General features: G+C 37.9%; 1 protein-coding gene across 12 annotated transcripts in view; it reads left to right on the top strand.

Moving 5' to 3' along the window:
- Positions 1 to 24,228, top strand: part of LOC106090515 (formin-J) — a 327,305-nt gene that overhangs the window by 171,955 nt on the left and 131,122 nt on the right. The window contains exon 1 of one of the 12 annotated variants that reach the window (XM_059366823.1): positions 4,343 to 4,446. The exons of the other annotated variants lie outside the window; for them this stretch is intronic. The gene's annotated coding sequence lies outside the window, so the exon portion shown is untranslated. Of the gene's footprint in view, positions 1 to 4,342; positions 4,447 to 24,228 lie in introns of those variants that run through there. 12 annotated transcript variants of the gene reach the window in all.

The following is a 24,228-nucleotide window of genomic DNA, read 5'->3' as shown; positions in this document are numbered from 1 at the left end:
CTCATGTGAGAGTCTGTCAAATGCCTCTGGACATTGTGTCCTTCTTAAGGTCATGTATTTCTTACTCAATGTTAAAAAGATACAAAAAATGGAATTCGGTTGCCAGGCCTCGCGGATGCAAAGGCCTGCATGTCACCACCTTTTCACCTTTCAGGCACCTCAAAGAGGTGTCACTTTCTTCAATTCTTTAGCAATATAGCAATTAATAATAAAATAATATTGTCTCTGGGAAAATTGGTGTAAGAGTTGTCGTGTATGCTTATCACATGGCTATAACGACATGGCATTAGTCCATCTAAGAAGAAAGTTGTTATTCTTAACAAGATATTCGAGGTAGGGACCTATCTCCTTGGAATAAGGGAATGTTACGTTTATTGAAAGCACACAGTACAAGGATTTTTGCTGGACAGAAAATTTAACTTTTGATTCAACATTTTGAAAAGGGCAAAATAAGTAGCTATTACCATATAAACCATGCAAGGTTTCCATTGTCAAAAGATGGGGGTTTAAGCTATGTGTCATGCGCTGACTTTTTACTGCAGTTGTGACCTATAATGCTATATGGTGTTGTGGTCTGGTGGACGGCGCTTCAAAAGTCCACCTACTGTTCAATTCTCAGCCGGATCCAAATGAAAACTTGTTTATACAGCCCAACCACACTAAGGACGACACCATATGATTCACTGAATTTAATGCCACACATAATGCCTGTGGACATTGTGGAGCTTCTCTTTGTGCAATACACATTGCCTATTCCGCTATTTGATAAAAAGTACTGTACCACTATTCCTGATAAAACCGATTGGAACTACAATATCCCTGATAATAGAAGCTTTATAGACTTCTATGCGGATGGTTCTAGATAAGATTGCCAGGTAATTCTGGTCAGGACTGGTCATATAGAAAACGTACCCGCCCAAAGTGGTGTTTATGAAGCGGGGATCGTTGCATTTAATGCCATAATGATTGCAAAAATATCTTCTCGAGTGTCGCGGAATACTTAACAACATGGCCGAAGAGTGCAAAATTACTTGGACTATTTAAAGCGATCTGGATGATTCAACGGTAGGAACTATCCAAATGGACAAAATTGAGTCTGATTTCAGAGTGCCACTAAAACCTAACCTTAAATGATAAGCTTATAATGATCTAGCTGGCCTAGTGTAGTACCGAATTGTCTCAGTCGGCCTTTATGAACGATTGGTAGTTGCTTTTGTATGGGTCGCTCTATTGGCAAAAAGTCCCAAATTTTATTATCAGAATTGCCCTTAACCCTCAAAAATTTAATTAATTATTATTGCCCCGATCAAGCGTCTTGAAGGAGTCTTTTTTGAGGTTTGCTGGAAACGCAGATATTTCTGAAGATGGTTCATCTGAATCTTATATGTCTTGATAGTTTTATCGGGTTTTCCAACAAGGAATTCAATTTTCTTTTTAAATTAAAACGCAAACCATTTGAGTTATTTCAAAAATTTTATTATCGGCTTGATGTATAATCAAATAATTTATGAATGTAACTCGACTTCCTTTATATGGCAACCGTGGGCACGTCTGCATATGTCAATACGTCGAACCCAATTTTCTGTTTGTTTCTCTTTCGAGGCGAACTCAATGATCGGAGATTTTTGCAATGAAAAAGGAAAGCCAGAGATCACAACACACACCAATCACTACGAGATGCGTTTCGCCATTTGATTAGAATAACTCATCGGCCATATTAGGTGTGGAGGCTTCAAGAGCCATACATTGGTAAGTCGTACTTATATCGAGTAAAACGTGTCAACGATGTAAGCACGACACTAATACAAGTCAGACACCTTTTACACAAGTTATTCTTTTTCACCGCATGTATTTTCTTTGTAGTGATAGACTTTGTCTCTATACGACTACTTAGCTTCCTTGACATAAACATGTCATTTGTGTGAGTCTTATGGAAGTTATATTAAGGCTTTGAACGCTGCTGCTCCGTGCTCGAAGGTTCGAATCCCGGCCTGGCTCTGGCAAATTTTTATTTAAAAGTTTTCTTGCCTGTTAGAGCGAAGATCATTTAATTTCACAATTTTTGTTTCTCTTTGGAGACGAGCTCAATGATGGGAGAATTTTGCAATGGAAAAAGTCACACATTTCAGACAAAACTGTCGCTATTTCCCGTTCAATGTTGGCTCTCAGCTCTTCCAATGTCGTCGGCTTGTTGGCATAGACCAATGATTTGAAGTAGCCCCAAAGAAGATAGTCTAGCCTCTGCAGTATAGCGAATGTATGTTTGTTGTTTTTTGTTTGTTTCAGATATAATACGGCCATCGTGAGACCAGTACTGGCCTATGGGGCACTTGTATGGTCGAATGCCGTAGGGAAGAGGACGCGTGCGAGGGAGTTCGAAAAGGTCCAGAAACTGGCCTGCGTTGGGAACACAGGGGCACTGAGATCCGCATCGCAGGCAGGCGTGGAGGCGATGCTGGATACGTAGCCCATCGGGGGCTATATTTGGTACTGCGCCGCCAAGTTCGAGCTTAGGCTGAGGGAGCTTGGCATGCTGAAGGAGGATGGTTGCGGTCACAGTTCGCTTCTGGGTGTTGTGGGGTGAACTGAGGAGGATCTCCGACTACCGACTGAAGTAAGGGCATTCGCGATTCGATGTCCTGAGAGGAACGAATAGAGGGCGAATGGTGTACTTGAGAAGAGTGTGACCTCGATCTACAAAGATGGCTCCAAGATAGAGCCAGAGACTGGATTGGGGGTCTACTCTGATGCACTCAATATCGGTATGTCTTTTAGACTGCCGGGCGAGTGTATGGTCTTTCAGGCAGAGGTCTGTGCCTTTGCAGTGGCCGTAAGAAAAATTCTGAAAAGGGGCTTACCGCCCTCGAAATTCAGAATATATGTGGACAGTATGGCGGCGCTCAAGGCCTTGGGGGATGGGGATACTGCACAACTGTAGGAGTTGCCTCGATGAGGGTGAGGAGGAAACTATTGAGCACTTGCTGTGTTCCTGTCCGAGTCTGCAGAGAAGTAGGCTCTTATTTCTGGAGAGCCGTTTCTTCTTCTGTGATCTGAGTGAACTTGCAAACTTACCTCTAGTATGTCTCCTGAGGTTTGTTGAGGGAACAGGATGGTTCCGATGGAGGGTGCCACAAGCTTCGGCGTAGGTAGATCCGTGCTTATGTAGGGACGGGCGGTTCTTCACCCCCGGGCTCTCCACTCCTCCTGTCTTTTTCTATTATTCGTGTCTAACCTCTAGTCCCAGGTCTCCGACTTTCTTTATCTTTCCTTTCTCTTTCTAGGGTACCACAATGGGCCTAACTGTCCTTCGAGTGAACTCACCTTTGGTGAGCAAACCATTCATTCTAACGTAAACTTCAGATATAAGGAAAATTTTTTATTCTTCTTTTTAACAAAAATTGTCAAATAAATTTGTTGGAAAAAAACTCATAGAACAAATTCGCCGAATTTAGATTTCTTTGATTTTTATAAATTACCAAATTTGCAAAAAAAAAATTATTAAAAAAAAAACGACAACACTGTTCATGAATGGCCCAACTAAGGCCGCCGCCAGTGGACTTTTTCTTTCTATTGGCAGAAAGTGAGTTGTTTTATCTATCAATTGACTTATTTGGTTTTTGTGCACTGTATATTCGATGGAACGGATTTGTTTGTAATTCTATCATGAAAGAAAATTTATGTTTTTATGTTCTTGGCTTGAGTTTTGGCAGGAAATAAATTTGAATTGTACTGGCAACAGAAGAAGAACAAAAGAATATTTATGAGATATTTCATTGCTGCTTAGTACTTGGTGGGATATGGGTCTGTGTATTGGTATCTTTATCGGAAATGTTTCATCAATTTTTATTACAACCCTTTCTATGAGCACTAAGGGGTTTTTAATTTTTTGTTTTTTTTTTTTTTTATTTCGTACTAAATTGTGGCCTTTGTCATGCTGACTCATGACATTCGAACGAGTTTGAATGGACATAAAGCACCTTCGATAGCCATCTATCGATCGATGATGGCCATCTGCTACCTTTGGCTTGCTTTTTGAAAATTGGCACTTCCCTCCTCCTGCTAATGCCTTATGTCGTCAGCTTTTTCAACTGGAAACTTTCTTGTGTTTAATTTCAAAAAAAAAGGGAAATTTGTGATTTAAAAAAATAGCAAAAACAAGCAAGCATTTTTAATGGCGGCATAACCACATATTGCGTTGCAAATCGCATTAAATTTTCGAATGTTAAACATAATGGCCTTTTGCTTTTTTCCCTCCATTTTATATTTGCAATAACTAATTGTTGTGCGTCCATGAGTCTATTCACATAATAAACTTTCATATTTTCTTTCCTTTTCTTTTTAGGTAATTGTCACTTTGCCAAACTTTATGGGTTTTGAATGAATGGTACCCATTGGACTTTAGCAAAATTCAGTAGCGTAAAATAATCGCCATTGTTACTCATAAAGGTAAACGACACTGATTAACCAAAAACATTTTTAAATCAAAGCTTTATGTTACGAACAACAAATGGTCAACTGTCTAAAACAATGGGCAGTTATATAAAATTTTTTTATTGAATCAAATTGCCATGTACACATGAAATTAAATCCTTCCTCATATATTTGATATAAAAATTAAAAAAAAAAAAAACAAGTAAAAAGGAGTTAAGTTCGGCAGGGCCGAACTTTGGATACCCACCACCTCGGGTATATATGTAAACCACCTTTCATCAAAGTCCGGTGAAAATTGAATACCTTATGTCCCATAACAGTTATATCGAAATATGTTCCGATTTGGACCAAATACTAATATGTACAATTGTGTATAACAAAATATTGATATTTTATGGGCCTAAGACCATAAATCGGAGGATCGGTCTATATGGCAGCTGTATCCAAATCTGAACTGATCTGAGCCAAATTAACGTAGGATGTCGAAGGGCCTAACACAACTCACTGTCCTAAATTTCAGCAAAATCGGACTATAAATAAGGCTTTTATGGGCCTAAGGCCCTAAATCGGAGGATCGGTCTATATGGCAGCTATATCCAAATCTGGACCGATCTGGGCCAAATTGACGGAGAATGTCGAGGGCCTAACACAACTCACTGTCCCAAATTTCAGTAAAATCGGATTATAAATGTGGATTTTATGGGCCTAAGACCCTAAATCGGCGGATCGGTCTATATGGGGGCTTTATCAACATTTCAACAGACAGACGGACGGACATATCTAGATCGTCTTAGATTTTTACGCTGATCAAGAATATATATACTTTATAGGGTCGGAAATGGATATTTCGATGTGTTGCAAACGGAATGACAAAATGAATATGCCCCCATCCTTCGGTGGTGGGTATAAAAATGTAGTAGTCATCTCGCATAATGCACAATAGTCATGACCTTAAATTATAATAGCAATGTTTTCATTAAACTCCTCCTTAATATTTTTATTTGCTAATTTATCGAAGCCTAGTTGTACCCAACTTGTTCCTCCACTGCTCCTTCCTAACCGGAAAATTTCAATGTATTTATGGTGCCTCCTGGAAACCAGAGCCCAAATTGAGATGCCACACTAAAAAATTTTTGTCCTAATTTCAAGGATTCGAGCCCAAGATAAGCAAATTTAATTAAAAGATGATCAATTTTTAAATTTTCCAACTTTTTAAGGAAACATTGGTAAAATATATTTTCTTTCATTTTAATGATTTTTTATATTAAATTGTAGTTAATTAAATCCTTAACTTCGCGTCTTGTTATTATACACAAAAGTCAAAATACCGTTGCAAGTTAAGACTGGTTCTGAGCTGTTTGCTCACGCATGTTCCGCATGTTTTATTGGAAAAAAAAATTAAAATATCTCACTTCATATATCTCCTACTAGAGTCAATAAAATTTATAAAAATTGTGCTTAAAATGCATCTAAATTAAGTAAGCAAAATTGAAAGTATTAGGCCAAATTTTTTTATAGCAACAAAACAATGAAATTACCTATCTTTTGAAGAAAAAATGCCAAAAATTTACTTTTTTGCACATTGTTTGATTTGTAACACGCATTACTTTTGACTGAAAAATCGAAACTTAGCTTAGTTTGGGCAAGTTGAGGTTGAAAAAAGTGGGCAGATAGAAATCTGCCCCATGCCACATACACCTAATCCAGTAATCGGCTTGTTGTGCGCTCTAAAAAGTAACCTCGAAGAAGAAAATCTAAGTGAGAAATTTCGTGCTGCTTAGCAAAATCCTTAATTGTTTTCCATGCCACTCCCCTAAGTTGCTTCATGTCTGGCATTGTGTACACACCTAAGTGCCGGTATCTGTCGTACGTGAAAGCCGGGAAATGACAAAGGAAATGCTCCAACGTCTCATCATCTTCCTTACACATGCTATCACTTGTCGCACCGATTTTACATAAGTGAGCTCGTAGTCCTATGTGTGTGACCTCCTTCTTGCTTCCTTTCAGTAATAGCCTCGTCTCCTTAAGATCTGGATCCCCCATAGGATCGCCATCCTACCGACCGTTTCGGTGTTCCACAATGTTGCATGCGCATTTGTCGCCCACTCCCTTAACTCGGACTGCCTCGACCCGAGAGGATTCGGGTTAACCAAGTTTATTGACGACAGTCCTCTGGCCTTCACCGCCAAATCGTCTGCCCTTTTATTTCCCCTTATTCCGATATGGCCCGGCACCCAAACGATGCGAATCTTGCCATCCTCAAAGAAGGCGTTAATCTCCTTCTTACATTGGCCTTACCGTCCTGGTTGTTATTGCCCTTATGGCAATTTTACTGTCGGTAAAGATGTTCACTCTCGACGTCCTCGAGTTAGCACCACAACGCATTCTGTTATCGCCCGGATCTCCTCCTGCATGACCGTATTTTGGTCAGGCAAACAGATTTCAGTCCCTGTGTTCTCAATGTAAACCCCCAGGCCCGCACTGTCCTCTAGCTTTGATCCATCCGTGTAACATGATCTTCCAGATGGCAATACTAGGGTTCCGTCAATCCAAGACTGTACCGATGGCAGCAGTGCCTCGCACTCGACCTCAAGGTTCGTCTCTGGTATCCGATCGGAAACCTCTTCCCTTCCTACCAGGTTTCCTACCGCGATGGTATGAGCTGCTCCCATTCTCAATCCATTCTCCCATCGCCTTAAGTCTCATATCCGCAGTGGCTGCTTCACACTTAATTTGTATGTCAATGTGTCGAATATCTAGAATAGTCTCCAGTGCCCTTGTGGGCGTGGTCCTCATCGCTCCGCCTATGCCAAGACAACATGTTCTCTGACCCTGTTGTATGGTCCTTATGTTGGACTTTTTCTCCATAGCAGTCCCCCAAACTACTGAGGCGTAAGTAAGTGCTGGTCCAATCACGCTCCTGTAGAGCCAGTGGACTATCCTCGGATTCAGGTCCCGTTTCGAGCCTACGGCCCATCTACATAGTTGCCAACATCTGTTAGCCTTCTCAGTACGCTCCTGCATGTGACACTTCCAATTCAGTTTCCTGTCCAAGATCACACCTAAGTATTTGATCTTGTCAGATATCGAAATCGTTTAGATGAGGAAATGTGGTGCCTTAAATTGGCCCACCTTCGTCTTCCTCGTGGACATGCATATTTCAGTCTTCTCTGGGTCAACATTGAGACCTCTGGGTCTAGCCCAGTCATATGCCATATACAAGGACCTTTCGTCCCTTTTGCATAGCTGGTTTTGATCCTTACCCCATAAAAGTAATATAACACCTTCTACATAGCTGATTTGGATCCTTACCCCATAGAAGTATTATAACATCGTCTGCGTAGCAGACCGGTTCAAATCCGTTCTCAGTCAGCATCCGTAATAGTTTATTTAGGGTGGTCACCCATAGGAGTGGCGAAAAAAGGCCCTCCTCTGGCGTGCCTTGTTCCACTCTCTCCCTTATATTTATGCCATGGGACACACAATTTATCCACCGGTTCCTTAGCATATGGTTTATCCAGTCTCTAAGGACCGGGTCCACATTGTTAAAAGCCTCCTCGATGTCAATGCATACCGCCAGTGTGTACGTTTTGGTATCGAAGTATGCTTCTATTTTATGCACAATCTCGTTCATGGCAGTCTCCACCGACCTTCCCTTGACATAGGCATGCTGTTTGTATTTGAGAAGTTCGCTGGATATTCTACTCTTTATCATGGTATTCACAATACGTTCCATGGTTTTTAGTAAAAAGGACGTAAGGCTTATAGGTCTGTAGGACAGGATTTCGGAGTATATGCAAGTCCCAGGCACGCTGTGAAAATATTGGCCGGGTGAGGCGCAATATAATCTGCCTCCTTCTGTAGTAACCCCAGAAAATATTCCATCAGGTCCAGTTGACGCTGGATGTTCTACTCTTTATCATGGCATTCATAATACGTTCCATGGTTTTTAGTAAAAAGGACGTAAGGCTTATAGATCTGTAGGACAGGATTTCGGAGTATATGCAAGTCCCAGGCACGCTGTGAAAATATTAGCCGGGTGAGGCGCAATATAATCTGCCTCCTTCTGTAGTAACCCCAGAAAATATTCCATCAGGTCCAGTTGACTTAAATAGTTTGAAGTTCCTCAAGGATTCCTTCACCTTAAATTCCGTAATTATAAACCTTCGAGCAACAGCATTGTTCCTAAATTCCGGTGTCTCCGTGAGTCCCGTCGTATCCTGAAATTAGCATAAATCGCTAAAAAAAACAACTAAATTTTATCAGCTTTCCAAATCATTTAAAACGAGTAAGAGTGTGTTAAGTTCGGCCGGGCCGAATCTTATATACCCTCCACCATGGATCGCATTTTCAAGTTCTATGCGCGGTATCTCTTTGTAGGCAAACAAATAATATTGAATAAGAACTGTTATGCTATTGAAGCTATATCAAGTTATAGTCCGATTCGGAGGTAAATGAATGCTGAATATTGTAGAAGTCATTGTGTAATATTTCAGTTCATTCGGAAAAGAATTGCGCCTTGTAGGGGCTCAAGAACCGAAATCGGGAGATAGGTTTATATGGGAGCTGTATCAAGCTATTGATCGATTCAGACCATATTAGACACGCATGTTGAAGGTCATAAAAGAAGCCGTTGTACAAATTTTCTGCCAAATCGGATGTGGCTCAAAAAGTCAAAATCCCAGATCGGTTTATTTGACAGCTACATCAGGTTATGTTCCGATTTGCGCCATACTTAGCATGGCCAAATCGGATGGGAATTGCGCGCTCTATTGGCTCAAGAAGTCAAGATCCCAGATCGGTTTATACCAGATTACGAACCGATTTGAATCATACTTAACACATTTATTGGAAGTGATACCAAAATACCACGTGCAAAATTTCAGTCAAATTGTCAAATAAAAATTGCGCCCTCTAGAGGCTCAAGAAGTCAAGACCCAAGATCGGTTTATATGGCAGCTATATCAAAATATGGACCGATTTGGCCTATTTACAATCTCAACCGACCTACACTAATAAAAAGTTTTTGTGCAAAATTTCAAGCGGCTAGCTTTACTTCTTCGAAAGTTAGTGTGCTTTCGACAGACAGATGGACAGACATGGCTAGATCGACTTAAAATGGCATGACGATCAAGAATATATATACTTTATGGGGTCTCAGATGCATATTTCGAGGTGTTACAAATAGAATGACGAAATTAGTACATCTCCATCCTATGGTGGAGGGTATAAAAAGTAAAATCGGTTCAGAAATGCCTTCACAAACAACAAAATAGGGGACAAGCCTTTGCGGAAAAAAAAAGATATCCTGCACATTTTAGGTTTCTTAGCACTTTATAGCAAATAAATAATTTAATTTTTAGCACAGGCTAACACTTCAGCTATAACCGTGTAAAATTTGATGAAGATATCTTTATCCGTTCAGAAATGACAGACTTATTTTTTCGCCATCCCACTGTGCCACGTTTACTTTCAACAAGACAGCACTACGTGCCACACAAGCAGCGAAACTATTGCTCTTTTACAGAGAAAGTTTCCGCGCCGTGTTAACTCAGGTAGAGATAATTGCGATTTTACACCTTGAGACTTCTTTCTTTTGAGGCCATCTGAAAGATAAGATGTACGCCAACAGTCCAGCGTCGCACAGTGGGATGTAAAAAAATAGTGGTAAAAGTGACTATGTGCAACATTTCAGGTTCCTAAAAGTGCCTCGACCCTTTGGTGGGCCCTCAAAGTTGGTCAACTATGCCAAAAGCGCATTTATTTGGTGGAAAGTGCTCATTAATCCCTACAAATATCATATCAAAAATATTTTATTTTGACTAAATTAGTTTACCCTATCCTATGATGAAGGGTATAAAAAGTTAAAAGATTTTTATTAAAATATTTTGGAATTCTCCATAAGTAATTTAAGCCAAGACTTCCGATGAATAAAAGATAATACATAGGACCAAATAACCCGGAATAACAGTTTCATGTTTTATATTTGCTACGCAATTCTTAAAACTATCTTAAAGTTTACTTTAGTATTGTTTGAGGAGTCTTCTGCATGTTCTTTTAACTTATTATATGTCAAAAACAAAACTAAAGCATCATAAAATAGGATACCATATCAATTTAAGCTGCTTAAATTGATTTTGTATTCTGACATTTGTTTCTATTTCTTCCAAGAACATAAAAGATGAGCAAAATTGAATTTGTCAAAGCCATTGAAAAATCTCATCAAATGAATGACTTATTTATTTATTGAGAAACATATCAAAGCATACGAAGATGTAAAGAATTCTAATACCGATATTGAAAGTAGGCTTGATGCTACTCTATGACGAAATGGTAATGAAATTGTTAAGAGAAAAAAAAAGGCAAATGATATCATCCGAAGATAACGTCAAATATATTAGAAGACCTTGGTCACAAAGGGAATTTTAAAGAAACAAATACGTTAGTATGTCACAAAGAGGATTGCTCCAATAAACAAGGTACTTGCCCCTACTCTCAATTTCGATAAGCCCAATTTGTTCGGCTAGTTCGCATTATCCTTGTTTATGTGCATGTTTTCATGGTACATCAAAACAGTCAACTATCATTTCATTGTTTGTCCGAAATTGACATAAAACCTATGGGGCTTGAACCAATTCAAAGATGAAACATGAACAGCAACAAAGCAGCAATGAAGGGCTTAATGCCTAATATGAATTTTAGGGTCATAAAAAATGTAAAATCCCCTTTTGAGCTCAAGGCTAGCCAAATGTTTTCCCACCCCATCTATGAATAGGAAATGCTAGATAACACTAAATTACAGTATTAGACTCACAACATCCCCTCCAGTACATATGTTTCAACCATATTCTGCGTATACAAATCCAATTAAAGATACTATTTCAAGGCAAATTTTGCGATTTTTCAAGGTCTATAATTTTTGTTAAGTCATCAAAGCAATAGATGGAAAAATCGACAATGTCAGTTCCTAGTAATATGGTTTCTTTAACTTCCTCCTCCTCCTTCCGGATCAAACCTGCATTGTGTGTGTGTGTGTGGGGGGGGGGGGGCGTTCTTGGGCCATATAAAGTGAGCAATAAAATGAAAAATATTTTTCAAACTTGGGAAAAGAGCAAAGTGTTTGCCTCCCGTGCACTTTGTGATTTGGAAAAAGTGCGAGTGTGCAGCCTAGAAAACAAGCCCCTTATGTCATATTCCATGTGGCCTTAATGTCTTTGGCACATTTTCTATTCTTTTTTCTGAGTTTTCTTCGTTTTCTGATTTTTGCCGGATACTCTGTCGGATTTGGTTTTCCATCTGTTCGTCCACCAAAAAGTATTACAACGACAATGCAGATAACAACGACGAGTGTTTGGTACGTGTTGTAAGGTATTGGTACGAGTTTAAAAGTCTATAAAAATCAATTGAATTTAACTGTTATTTTGTTGTACGTTTTCCTGCCGCCATTCAAAGTGCCAAATAACAAAATGTACTCTTCCAACAGTTTTTCCAATTTATCCAAATGAATGAACAGCAGAATGCAACCCCGTTTGATTTACGTTCGAATTGAGACGCGTGTCTATCCGGAATAATCGCATGAATGAGAATGTGGCACAGAATCCGGACAAAGGTATGATGTCAGCTGAGATTCAAGGTAGCTGAGCTATCAAAAAACAGGTAAAAAGGCATTAAGTTCGGCCAGACCGAACTTTGGATACCCACCACCTCGGGTATATATGTAAACCCCCTTTCGTCACAATCCAGTGAAAATTGGATAATTTATGAACCCAAATTGGACACGGACATTGAGTGGTCTTATAAATATAAGTGACTGTTGAACTTTGTATTTCAAATTTGAACAAAATTGGGAAATAAATAAAGCTTTTGTGAGCTTCAGACCCTTAACCGGCATATCAGTCTATATGATAGCTATATCTAAATACATTCCTATTTCTACCACATTTGGGTCGGATGGCGGATGGCCTAAAGCTACTCACTGTTTCAAATTTCTGTGAAATTGGATAAAAAATAATGCTTTTATGGGCTTCAGACTCTTTATCGGGAGATCGGCAACTATATCTAAATATAGTCCGAACCAAACCATATTTGGGGCGGATGTAGGGAGACCTAAAACTACCCACTGTTTCAAATTTCAGTGAAATCGGGTAATATATATGGTTTTTATGGGCTTCGGACCCCTTATCGGCAGATCGGTCTATATGCCAGCTATATCGAAATATAGTCCGATCTGAACCACATTTGGGCCAGATGTTGGTAGACCTAAAACTACCCACTGTTTCAAATTTCAGCACAATCGGATAAAAAATAACGCTATTATCGGCTTCAGACCCTTTATCGGGAAATCGGTCTATATGGCAGCTATTCTAAATATAGTCCGATCTGAACCATTCTTAGGTCAGATATCGATAGGCCGAAAACTACTCACTGTTTAAAATTTCAGCAAAATCGTATGAAAAATGAAATTTAATGGACATTAGACTCTTTATCGGAAAATCGGTCTATATAGCAGCTATATCCAAATATGGTCCGATTTGGCCCGTTCAAGAACTTAACCACAGTGCATCAAAAAGACGCATCTGTGCCAAATTTCAGCTCAATATCTGAATTTTTGAAGCCCGTAGAGTGATTACAACAGACAGATGGACAGACGGATAGACACACGGACATCGTTAAATCGTCTTAGAATTTTACGACGATCCGAAATATATATACTTTTTAGAGTCGGAAATTGATATTTCGATGTGTTGCAAACGGAATGACTAAAGGAATATTCCCCCTATCCTACGGTGGTGGGTATGAGAAAGAATTAGGAATCTAAGCTGCAAAAGTTAGTATAAAACAAGTTATAGTCCGATCCGGACCATAAATGAATGCTGAACATTGTAGAAGTCATTGTGTAATATTGTATTTCAGTTCATTCGGATAAGAATTGCGCCTTGTAGCGGCTCAAGAAGCAAAATCGGGATATAGGTTTATATGAGAGCTGTATCAAGATATTTATCGGTTCAGACCATATTAGACACGTATATTGAAGGTCATGAGAGAAGCCGTTGTACAAAATTTCTGCCAAATCGGATGGTAATTGCGACATCTAGAGGCTCAAGAAGTCAAGATCCCAAATCGGTTTATATGGCAGCTATATCAGGTTATGTACCGATTTACGCCATACTTTGCACTTTTATTGGAAGTCATAACAAAACACCTCATGCTAAATTTTAGCCAAATCGGATGAGAATTGTGCGCTCTATTGGCTCAAGAAGTCAAGATCCAAAACCGGTTTATATGAAAGCTATACCAGATTATGAACCGATTTGAATCATACTTAACACAGTTGTTGGAAGCGATACCAAAACACTACGTGCAAAATTTCAGTCAAATCGGACGAGAATTGTGCCCTCTAGAGGCTCCAGAAGTCGAGACCCAAGATCGGTTTATATGGCAGCTGTATCAAAACAAGGACCGATTTGGCCCATTTACAATCATAACCGACCTACACTAATAAAAAGTATTTGTGCAGAATTTCAAGCGGCTGGCTCTACTCCTTCGAAAGTTAGCGTGCTTTCGACAGACAGACGGTCGGGCATGGCTAGTTCGACTTAAAATGTTACGACGATCAAGAATATATATACTTTATGGGGTCTTAGACGCATATTTCGAGGTGTTACAAACAGAATGACGAAATTAGTATACCCCCATCCTATGGTGGAGTGTATAAAAATTCAAAATAAATAAAAAAGCCTGAAATTTGTCATAAAGTTTTTGAAAGCATGAACTTAAAATTATGGTCTAATTTAAACTGTTATGAGCAAGGTTTTCGCTAGGCAGTGTTCATCCAAATTTCGTCCAAGACTTAATGCCGGAAATCTGTATTTATGGCAGCTGCATCCAACTATGGTCCGTCCTAAACCATATTCGGCGAGGATGACGAGGGGATACTCAATGTTCCAAATTAAAGAGTGATCGGATAACAAATTTTTTGGGATTACGACCTTAAATAAGTAGATTGGTCTATAAAGAAATGGAAGAGTTAAGCAAATCTCAATGTCATAAATTTCAGTGAAATCGGACAATAAATGCGCCTTTTATTACCCCAAACAGGAGTTCGGTTTATATGCCATCTACATATATCCAAATATGATCCAATAAAGACCACATTCAACAAGAATATCGAGAGGTCTAGCATAGCATTCCGTTCTATATTTTAGCTAAATCGGACTACACGCCTATTATTTGCCCATGATGTCTCATCGGTATATCGATCAACAAAAGGGCTACATCAAGATATGGTCCGACATAGCCCATGTTCGAACTTGACATGGATAAAATGCAGATCTATGTCAAGTTTCAGCATGAATGTAGCGTGAAAACCACAGATAGAAGGACAGACTGAAGGACGGACAAGGCTCTGACGAAGAAAATAAATGTACAGATTGGCGGTTCAGAAAGGGATATTTCGATGTATTGTAAACGGAATGACAACGTGTAAAAATAATTTGGGTTCGGCCGTGCCGAACTTTGGATACCCACCACCATGGATATATTAACCATTCTAGTTTATTATAACTTCACAACCATATCTTAGGTTTATCCAAATATGGACTGATCTGGTTCATATTTGATTCAAGTCCGTAAACTCCTAAACAAGTCAAAGTTTCAGCGAAACTGGGCAATTGATCCGTTTTTTATGTAATTGAGACCCTTATTTCGAAGATTGTTCTATATGGCAGCTATGTCTGAATATGGTCCAATCTAGACAATATTTAGGTCGAATGTCAGGAGTCGTAGTAAAACTCAGTTGCAAATTCTAGCGCAATGAGATAACAAATGAGTCTTTTAGGGGCCTTAGACCATATGTCGGCAGATCGGTCTTTATGGCAGCTAAATCTAGATATGGTCCGATCTAGACCATATTCTGGTCGGATAACGGGAGGCTTAAAACAACTCCCGGTTTGAAATTTCAGCGAAATCAGGTAACCAATGCAAGTTTTATGAGGCTTAGGACCGTAAATCGGCATATCGCTCTATATGACAGCTATATATGACACCGTCCGATCTAGGCTTCAAAGAACAACTGTTTCAAATTTCAGTGAAATCGGATAATACATACGGCTTTAATGGGCTCTAGACCCTAAATCTGCAGATCGGCCTTTATGGCAGCTATAGCCAAATATGGTCTGATCTTGAATAGGCCAGACTTAACTTACGTGTAGAAAAGGATACCAAATTTCAGCTCGACATCACAATTTTTGAAGACTATAGCGTAATTGCAACAGACGATTGGAGAGACACACGGACATCGTTAAATCGCCTTAGAATTTGATGAGCGTGTTGCCTTAAGCCTTTCGTCATCCGAATCAAATATGGTCCATATCGGACCATATATATAATTGTCATATAAAGTGACCTACCATAAATGTCGAATTTATTATCCGATTTCGCCGAAATTTGAAACACTGAGTTGCTTTAAGACACCCCACATCCGATTTAAATATGGTTCAGATAGCCATATAGACAAATCTGCCAATTAAGATCTTAAGTCCATAAAAACGCATTTATTAACCATTTTCGCAAAAATTTGAAACTGTGAGTTGCATTCAAACTCCCGATAAACGGTATAAATATGAAACAGATTAGTCTATTTTTAGATATTGCTGTCATATAGACCGATCTACGGATTTAGAGATTTTAGCCAATAGCAGGAGCATTTATTTCCCGATTTCGCTGAAATTTGAAACAGTGAGTAAATTAGATCGTCTGACATTCTTGCCAATTACGGTTCTGATAGGACCCTATCTGAACAAATCTGCTACAGAAACCGATCGTCCGATTTAGAGTCATAATCCCATAAAAAGAGGATTTATTGCCCGATTTCGCTGAAACTGTGACTTGTATAAGGCTTCTCAGTACCTGAATCAAATATGATACAGATCAGCCCATATTTGGATATAACTATGGATATAGAAGTGGAGTAATAATGAAATACTATGGTAAATGAACCCATAGTGGTGGGGATCCAAAGTTCGGCACGGGCGAACTTAAAACGTTTTTATACTCTTCGCCTTAGGATAGGGGGTTTACTAATTTCGTCATTCCGTTTGCAACACATCGAAATATTGATCTGAGACCCAACAAAGTATATATATTCTAGATCGTCTTGACATTCTGAGTCGATTTAGTCATGTCCGTCAGTCTGTCCGTCTTTCCGCCGAAAAAACGCTAACTTCGAAGGAGTAAAGCTAAGTGTTTGAAATTTTGCATAAATGGGCCAAATCGGTCTTTGTTTTTGGTATAGCTGTCATAGAAACCGGTATCGGATCTTGAATTCTTGAGCGCAATTAACATTCGGTTTGGCTGAAATTTTACACCAAGTGTTTTATTTTGACTTCCAACAACTCTCCCAAATATGGTAAAAATCGGTTCATAACCTGAATAACTCCCATATAAATCGCTCTCGAATCTCGACTTCTTCAGCCGCGAGAGGGCGCAATTATTATCCGATGTGGCTGAAATTTGGCATGAAGTGTTTTGGTTTAGCCATCAACAACTGTGCCAAGTATGGCTCAATCCCTTTCATAACCTGATATAGATCCCATATAAACCGATTTCGGATCTTGACTTCTTCATACGATAGAGGGTTCAATTATTATCCGATTTAGCTGAAATTTAGCATGAAGAGTTCTGGTTTTACCGTCAACAACTGGAAATTTGAAATGAAGTGTTTTGATTTGACCATTAACAACTGTGCCAAATCGTTTCATTTCCTGATGTAACACCCATACAAACCGATCTCGGAACTTCACATCTTGAGCCGCTAGAGGCCGCAACTATTAACCGATTCGGCTGAAACTTTGTACAACGACTATGACCTTAAACATGCGTGTCAAATATGGTCTTATTCGGTCCATAACCTGATATAGCTCCCATTTAAAAAGATCTCCCAATTTTTTTTTCTAGAAACAACTATAGGGCGCAAGTCTTATCCGATTTGATTGAAATTTTGCTCAAGGTCTCCAACAGCCAAACCAAGTAAAGCCCCAATTGGTTCATATATATAGCTTGATATAGCTGAATAGCATAGCATCTTTTATCCATTATCCTTTGTTTGTCTATAAAGAAATATCGGCCAAAGAACTTGCCAAGAACAAGATGGAGGGTATATAAGATTCGGCCCGGCCGAACTTATCACGCTTTTATTTGTTACTTGTTTTAATTTCCTATAAAATTCAAATTTTGACAAATACTCAAGAAGTCGTTAGCTATTCAATCTAAAGGGTGATTTTTTTGAGGTTAGGATTTTCATGCATTAGTATTTGACAGATCACGTGGGATTTCAGACATGGTGTCAAAGAGAAAGATGCTCAGTATGCTTTGACATTTCATCATTAATAGACTTACTAACGAGCAACGCTTGCAAATCATTGAATTTTATTACCAAAATCAGTGTTCGGTTCGAAATGTGTTCATTCACCGTAACGTTGCGTCCAACAGCATCTTTGAAAAAATACGGTCCAATGATTCCACCAGCGTACAAACCACACCAAACAGTGCATTTTTCGGGATGCATGGGCAGTTCTTGAACGGCTTCTGGTTGCTCTTCACTCCAAATGCGCCAATTTTGCTTATTTACGTAGCCATTCAACCAGAAATGAGCCTCATCGCTGAACGGTGAATGAACACATTTCGAACCGAACACTGATTTTGGTAATAAAATTCAATGATTTGCAAGCGTTGCTCGTTAGTAAGTCTATTCATGATGAAATGTCAAAGCATACTGAGCATCTTTCTCTTTGACACCATGTCTGAAATCCCACGTGATCTGTCAAATACTAATGCATGAAAATCCTAACCTCAAAAAATCACCCTTTATTAAGTAAACTGTTATAATGTTTTGACTGGCCACTGTACAGCATTGCCTACGAATGGATTTCCCCATTAGAAATATTTTGTTCGAATGAAAAATCACATTATGCTGCTGTGGGAATGCGTGGGTGGACGCATGTGTATAGCCATGTTGCCATGTGTCTCTCTCCCCTCCCGTGCTTACTGCTGCTGCTTTTGCTGCAGCAAATTAGACATGAGTGCAGCAATAGCTGTAACCGGGTGAATGCCAAAAATTCACCCTTAAATGTTTGATTGTGGGTTTTTGTGTTTGTTGGAACTTTCAAAAAAAAAAAGTCTGTGAATGGAAAAAGGCAGTAAAGGCTAGCGTCTGGCCTTAGGCTGCCGCATGTTTATGGTGCCTGCAGGAATACTACTACCCAACAGAACACGTATTCCACCACACGCACACACTGAGAGCTATGCATTAGCAAAACCCAGGCCGGCACTTTAATTCCATGTGTTTGTGTTTTATTCGCTGTTATTTTATAGCCATAATTTATGTCAGTCACTTTGTCGACAATGAGAGCGCGTGACTATAAGGAGTACCACTGCTACTACTACTATTACCAAGAGCAACAACAATGAAGGCGACTCTGACTCTTTTACAATTGGGGCTGAGCGGCTTCATTCAGTGCCAAAAGATTTTCCGTTCATCATAAAGAACAACACCATAGGCGACAAGAATATTAGGGTGGTGTATTGTATGAGAAATCAAGTTCAAAACAGGCAGACACTTGACCGCCTCCGCTGGTAGAAGAATCAATTATTCGTGATTTTGAAGCCTAAATATTTCGTATATATTGGGTTGCCCAAAAAGTAATTGCGGATTTTTTAAAAGAAAGTAAATGCATTTTTAATAAAACTTAGAATGAACTTTAATCAAATATTCTTTTTTTACACTTTTTTCTAAAACAAGCTAAAAGTAACAGCTGATAACTGACAGAAGAAAGAATGCAATTACAGAAAAAATTTGTCAACGCCGACTATATGAAAAATCCGCAATTACTTTTTGGGCAACCCAATAGATCTTTTTTCGTGGATAGGATTTAAGTACCATAATTATTTTATGTGAGTGAAGATAAATTCCGAATTTAAATAGTGGAGACACAAACCACTGACTTAACAGTCCTCTGTTACTGCCATTAGCAGAGCACTGTTAAGGAACTTTGTAGGCAATTAATTAATAAAAAAAGGATTTGTTCATAAAAAGGAAATTTCAAAACACAAAAAACCAAAAAAAGATCTAGAAAATAATAAGGTGATCCAACATTAAAATTTAGTTCCCTCAATAACCGCAAGACGTACTAACAAGATAAAGAAGATTGTAAAATTGATTGATCCACTGTGCACAAACGGAAAATAGTAAGGCGATGAGACCGGTCTCAAATGAGAGCTAGGGAAGCCTAGTTTCTTATACATATGCACATATTTTTCAAATAATCGTCTAACTATCGAATTTTTCAAAAAAACTTGAAAAAATCGCTACAAGACCTCAAAAATCTATTTTGCGTGAACCACTGTGCAAGAATGGAAAAAGTTGATACTTTGAAACCGGTGTCAAACGACAGCTTATGAAGTCTAGTTTCTAATCCAAAAGGGCCTATATTCCAAATCATCGTCTAACTATCGAATTTTTGAGAAAAACTTGAAAAAAATCGTTACAAGACCTCAAAAATCTATTTTGTGTGAACCACTGTGCAAAAATGGAAAAAGTTGATACTTTGAAACCGGTGTCAAACGACAGCTTATGAAGTCTAGTTTCTAATCCAAAAGGGCCTATATTCCAAATCATCGTCTAACTATCGAATTTTTGAGAAAAACTTGAAAAAAATCGCTACAAGACCTCAAAAATCTATTTTGTGTGAACCACTGTGCAAAAATGGAAAAAGTTGATACTTTGAAACCGGTGTCAAACGACAGCTTATGAAGTCTAGTTTCTAATCCAAAAGGGCCTATATTCCAAATAATCGTCTAACTATCGAATTTTTGAGAAAAACTTGAAAAAAATCGCTACAAGACCTCAAAAATCTATTTTGTGTGAACCACTGTGCAAAAATGGAAAAAGTTGATACTTTGAAACCGGTGTCAAACTACAGCTTATGAAGTCTAGTTTCTAATCCAAAAGGGCCTATATCCCAAATAATCGTCTAACTATCGAATTTTTCAAAAAAAACTTGAAAAAATTCGCTACAAGACTTGAAAAATCTATTTTGCGTGAACCACTGTGCAAAAATGGAAAAAGTTGATACTTTGAAACCGGTGTCAAACGACAGCTTATGAAGTCTAGTTTCTAATCCAAAAGGGCCTATATTCCAAATCATCGTCTAACTATCGAATTTTTGAGAAAAACTTGAAAAAAATCGCTACAAGACCTCAAAAATCTATTTTGTGTGAACCACTGCGCAAAAATGGAAAAAGTTGATACTTTGAAACCGGTGTCAAACGACAGCTTATGAAGTCTAGTTTCTAATCCAAAAGGGCCTATATTCCAAATCATCGTCTAACTATCGAATTTTTGAGAAAAACTTGAAAAAAATCGCTACAAGACCTCAAAAATCTATTTTGTGTGAACCACTGTGCAAAAATGGAAAAAGTTGATACTTTGAAACCGGTGTCAAACGACAGCTTATGAAGTCTAGTTTCTAATCCAAAAGGGCCTATATTCCAAATAATCGTCTAACTATCGAATTTTTGAGAAAAACTTGAAAAAAATCGCTACAAGACCTCAAAAATCTATTTTGTGTGAACCACTGTGCAAAAATGGAAAAAGTTGATACTTTGAAACCGGTGTCAAACTACAGCTTATGAAGTCTAGTTTCTAATCCAAAAGGGCCTATATCCCAAATAATCGTCTAACTATCGAATTTTTCAAAAAAAACTTGAAAAAATTCGCTACAAGACTTGAAAAATCTATTTTGCGTGAACCACTGTGCAAAAATGGAAAAAGTTGATACTTTGAAACCGGTGTCAAACGACAGCTTATGAAGTCTAGTTTCTAATCCAAAAGGGCCTATATTCCAAATCATCGTCTAACTATCGAATTTTTGAGAAAAACTTGAAAAAAATCGCTACAAGACCTCAAAAATCTATTTTGTGTGAACCACTGTGCAAAAATGGAAAAAGTTGATACTTTGAAACCGGTGTCAAACGACAGCTTATGAAGTCTAGTTTCTAATCCAAAAGGGCCTATATTCCAAATCATCGTCTAACTATCGAATTTTTGAGAAAAACTTGAAAAAAATCGCTACAAGACCTCAAAAATCTATTTTGTGTGAACCACTGTGCAAAAATGGAAAAAGTTGATACTTTGAAACCGGTGTCAAACGACAGCTTATGAAGTCTAGTTTCTAATCCAAAAGGGCCTATATTCCAAATAATCGTCTAACTATCGAATTTTTGAGAAAAACTTGAAAAAAATCGCTACAAGACCTCAAAAATCTATTTTGTGTGAACCACTGTGCAAAAATGGAAAAAGTTGATACTTTGAAACCGGTGTCAAACGACAGCTTATGAAGTCTAGTTTCTAATCCAAAAGGGCCTATATTCCAAATCATCGTCTAACTATCGAATTTTTGAGAAAAACTTGAAAAAAATCGCTACAAGACCTCAAAAATCTATTTTGTGTGAACCACTGTGCAAAAATGGAAAAAGTTGATACTTTGAAACCGGTGTCAAACGACAGCTTATGAAGTCTAGTTTCTATTCCAAAAGGGCCTATATTCCAAATAATCGTCTAACTATCGAATTTTTCAAAAAAACTTGAAAAAATCGCTACAAGACCTCAAAAATCTATTTTGCGTGAACCACTGTGCAAGAATGGAAAAAGTTGATACTTTGAAACCGGTGTCAAACGACAGCTTATGAAGTCTAGTTTCTAATCCAAAAGGGCCTATATTCCAAATCATCGTCTAACTATCGAATTTTTGAGAAAAACTTGAAAAAAATCACTACAAGACCTCAAAAATCTATTTTGTGTGAACCACTGTGCAAAAATGGAAAAAGTTGATACTTTGAAACCGGTGTCAAACGACAGCTTATGAAGTCTAGTTTCTAATCCAAAAGGGCCTATATTCCAAATCATCGTCTAACTATCGAATTTTTGAGAAAAACTTGAAAAAAATCGCTACAAGACCTCAAAAATCTATTTTGTGTGAACCACTGTGCAAAAATGGAAAAAGTTGATACTTTGAAACCGGTGTCAAACGACAGCTTATGAAGTCTAGTTTCTAATCCAAAAGGGCCTATATTCCAAATAATCGTCTAACTATCGAATTTTTGAGAAAAACTTGAAAAAAATCGCTACAAGACCTCAAAAATCTATTTTGTGTGAACCACTGTGCAAAAATGGAAAAAGTTGATACTTTGAAACCGGTGTCAAACTACAGCTTATGAAGTCTAGTTTCTAATCCAAAAGGGCCTATATCCCAAATAATCGTCTAACTATCGAATTTTTCAAAAAAAACTTGAAAAAATTCGCTACAAGACTTGAAAAATCTATTTTGCGTGAACCACTGTGCAAAAATGGAAAAAGTTGATACTTTGAAACCGGTGTCAAACGACAGCTTATGAAGTCTAGTTTCTAATCCAAAAGGGCCTATATTCCAAATCATCGTCTAACTATCGAATTTTTGAGAAAAACTTGAAAAAAATCGCTACAAGACCTCAAAAATCTATTTTGTGTGAACCACTGTGCAAAAATGGAAAAAGTTGATACTTTGAAACCGGTGTCAAACGACAGCTTATGAAGTCTAGTTTCTAATCCAAAAGGGCCTATATTCCAAATAATCGTCTAACTATCGAATTTTTGAGAAAAACTTGAAAAAAATCGCTACAAGACCTCAAAAATCTATTTTGTGTGAACCACTGTGCAAAAATGGAAAAAGTTGATACTTTGAAACCGGTGTCAAACTACAGCTTATGAAGTCTAGTTTCTAATCCAAAAGGGCCTATATCCCAAATAATCGTCTAACTATCGAATTTTTCAAAAAAAACTTGAAAAAATTCGCTACAAGACTTGAAAAATCTATTTTGCGTGAACCACTGTGCAAAAATGGAAAAAGTTGATACTTTGAAACCGGTGTCAAACGACAGCTTATGAAGTCTAGTTTCTAATCCAAAAGGGCCTATATTCCAAATCATCGTCTAACTATCGAATTTTTGAGAAAAACTTGAAAAAAATCGCTACAAGACCTCAAAAATCTATTTTGTGTGAACCACTGCGCAAAAATGGAAAAAGTTGATACTTTGAAACCGGTGTCAAACGACAGCTTATGAAGTCTAGTTTCTAATCCAAAAGGGCCTATATTCCAAATCATCGTCTAACTATCGAATTTTTGAGAAAAACTTGAAAAAAATCACTACAAGACCTCAAAAATCTATTTTGTGTGAACCACTGTGCAAAAATGGAAAAAGTTGATACTTTGAAACCGGTGTCAAACGACAGCTTATGAAGTCTAGTTTCTAATCCAAAAGGGCCTATATTCCAAATCATCGTCTAACTATCGAATTTTTGAGAAAAACTTGAAAAAAATCGCTACAAGACCTCAAAGATCTATTTTGTGTGAACCACTGTGCAAAAATGGAAAAAGTTGATACTTTGAAACCGGTGTCAAACGACAGCTTATGAAGTCTAGTTTCTAATCCAAAAGGGCCTATATTCCAAATCATCGTCTAACTATCGAATTTTTGAGAAAAACTTGAAAAAAATCGCTACAAGACCTCAAAAATCTATTTTGTGTGAACCACTGTGCAAAAATGGAAAAAGTTGATACTTTGAAACCGGTGTCAAACGACAGCTTATGAAGTCTAGTTTCTAATCCAAAAGGGCCTATATTCCAAATAATCGTCTAACTATCGAATTTTTCAAAAAAAAAAAAAAAAAAAAAACTTTAATTGAATTAATTATTATACATTTGT

This window comes from Stomoxys calcitrans, chromosome 4, assembly GCF_963082655.1.
Source record: "Stomoxys calcitrans chromosome 4, idStoCalc2.1, whole genome shotgun sequence".
Classification (NCBI taxonomy): domain Eukaryota; kingdom Metazoa; phylum Arthropoda; class Insecta; order Diptera; family Muscidae; genus Stomoxys; species Stomoxys calcitrans.
This window is presented reverse-complemented; position numbering and strand designations above follow the sequence as displayed.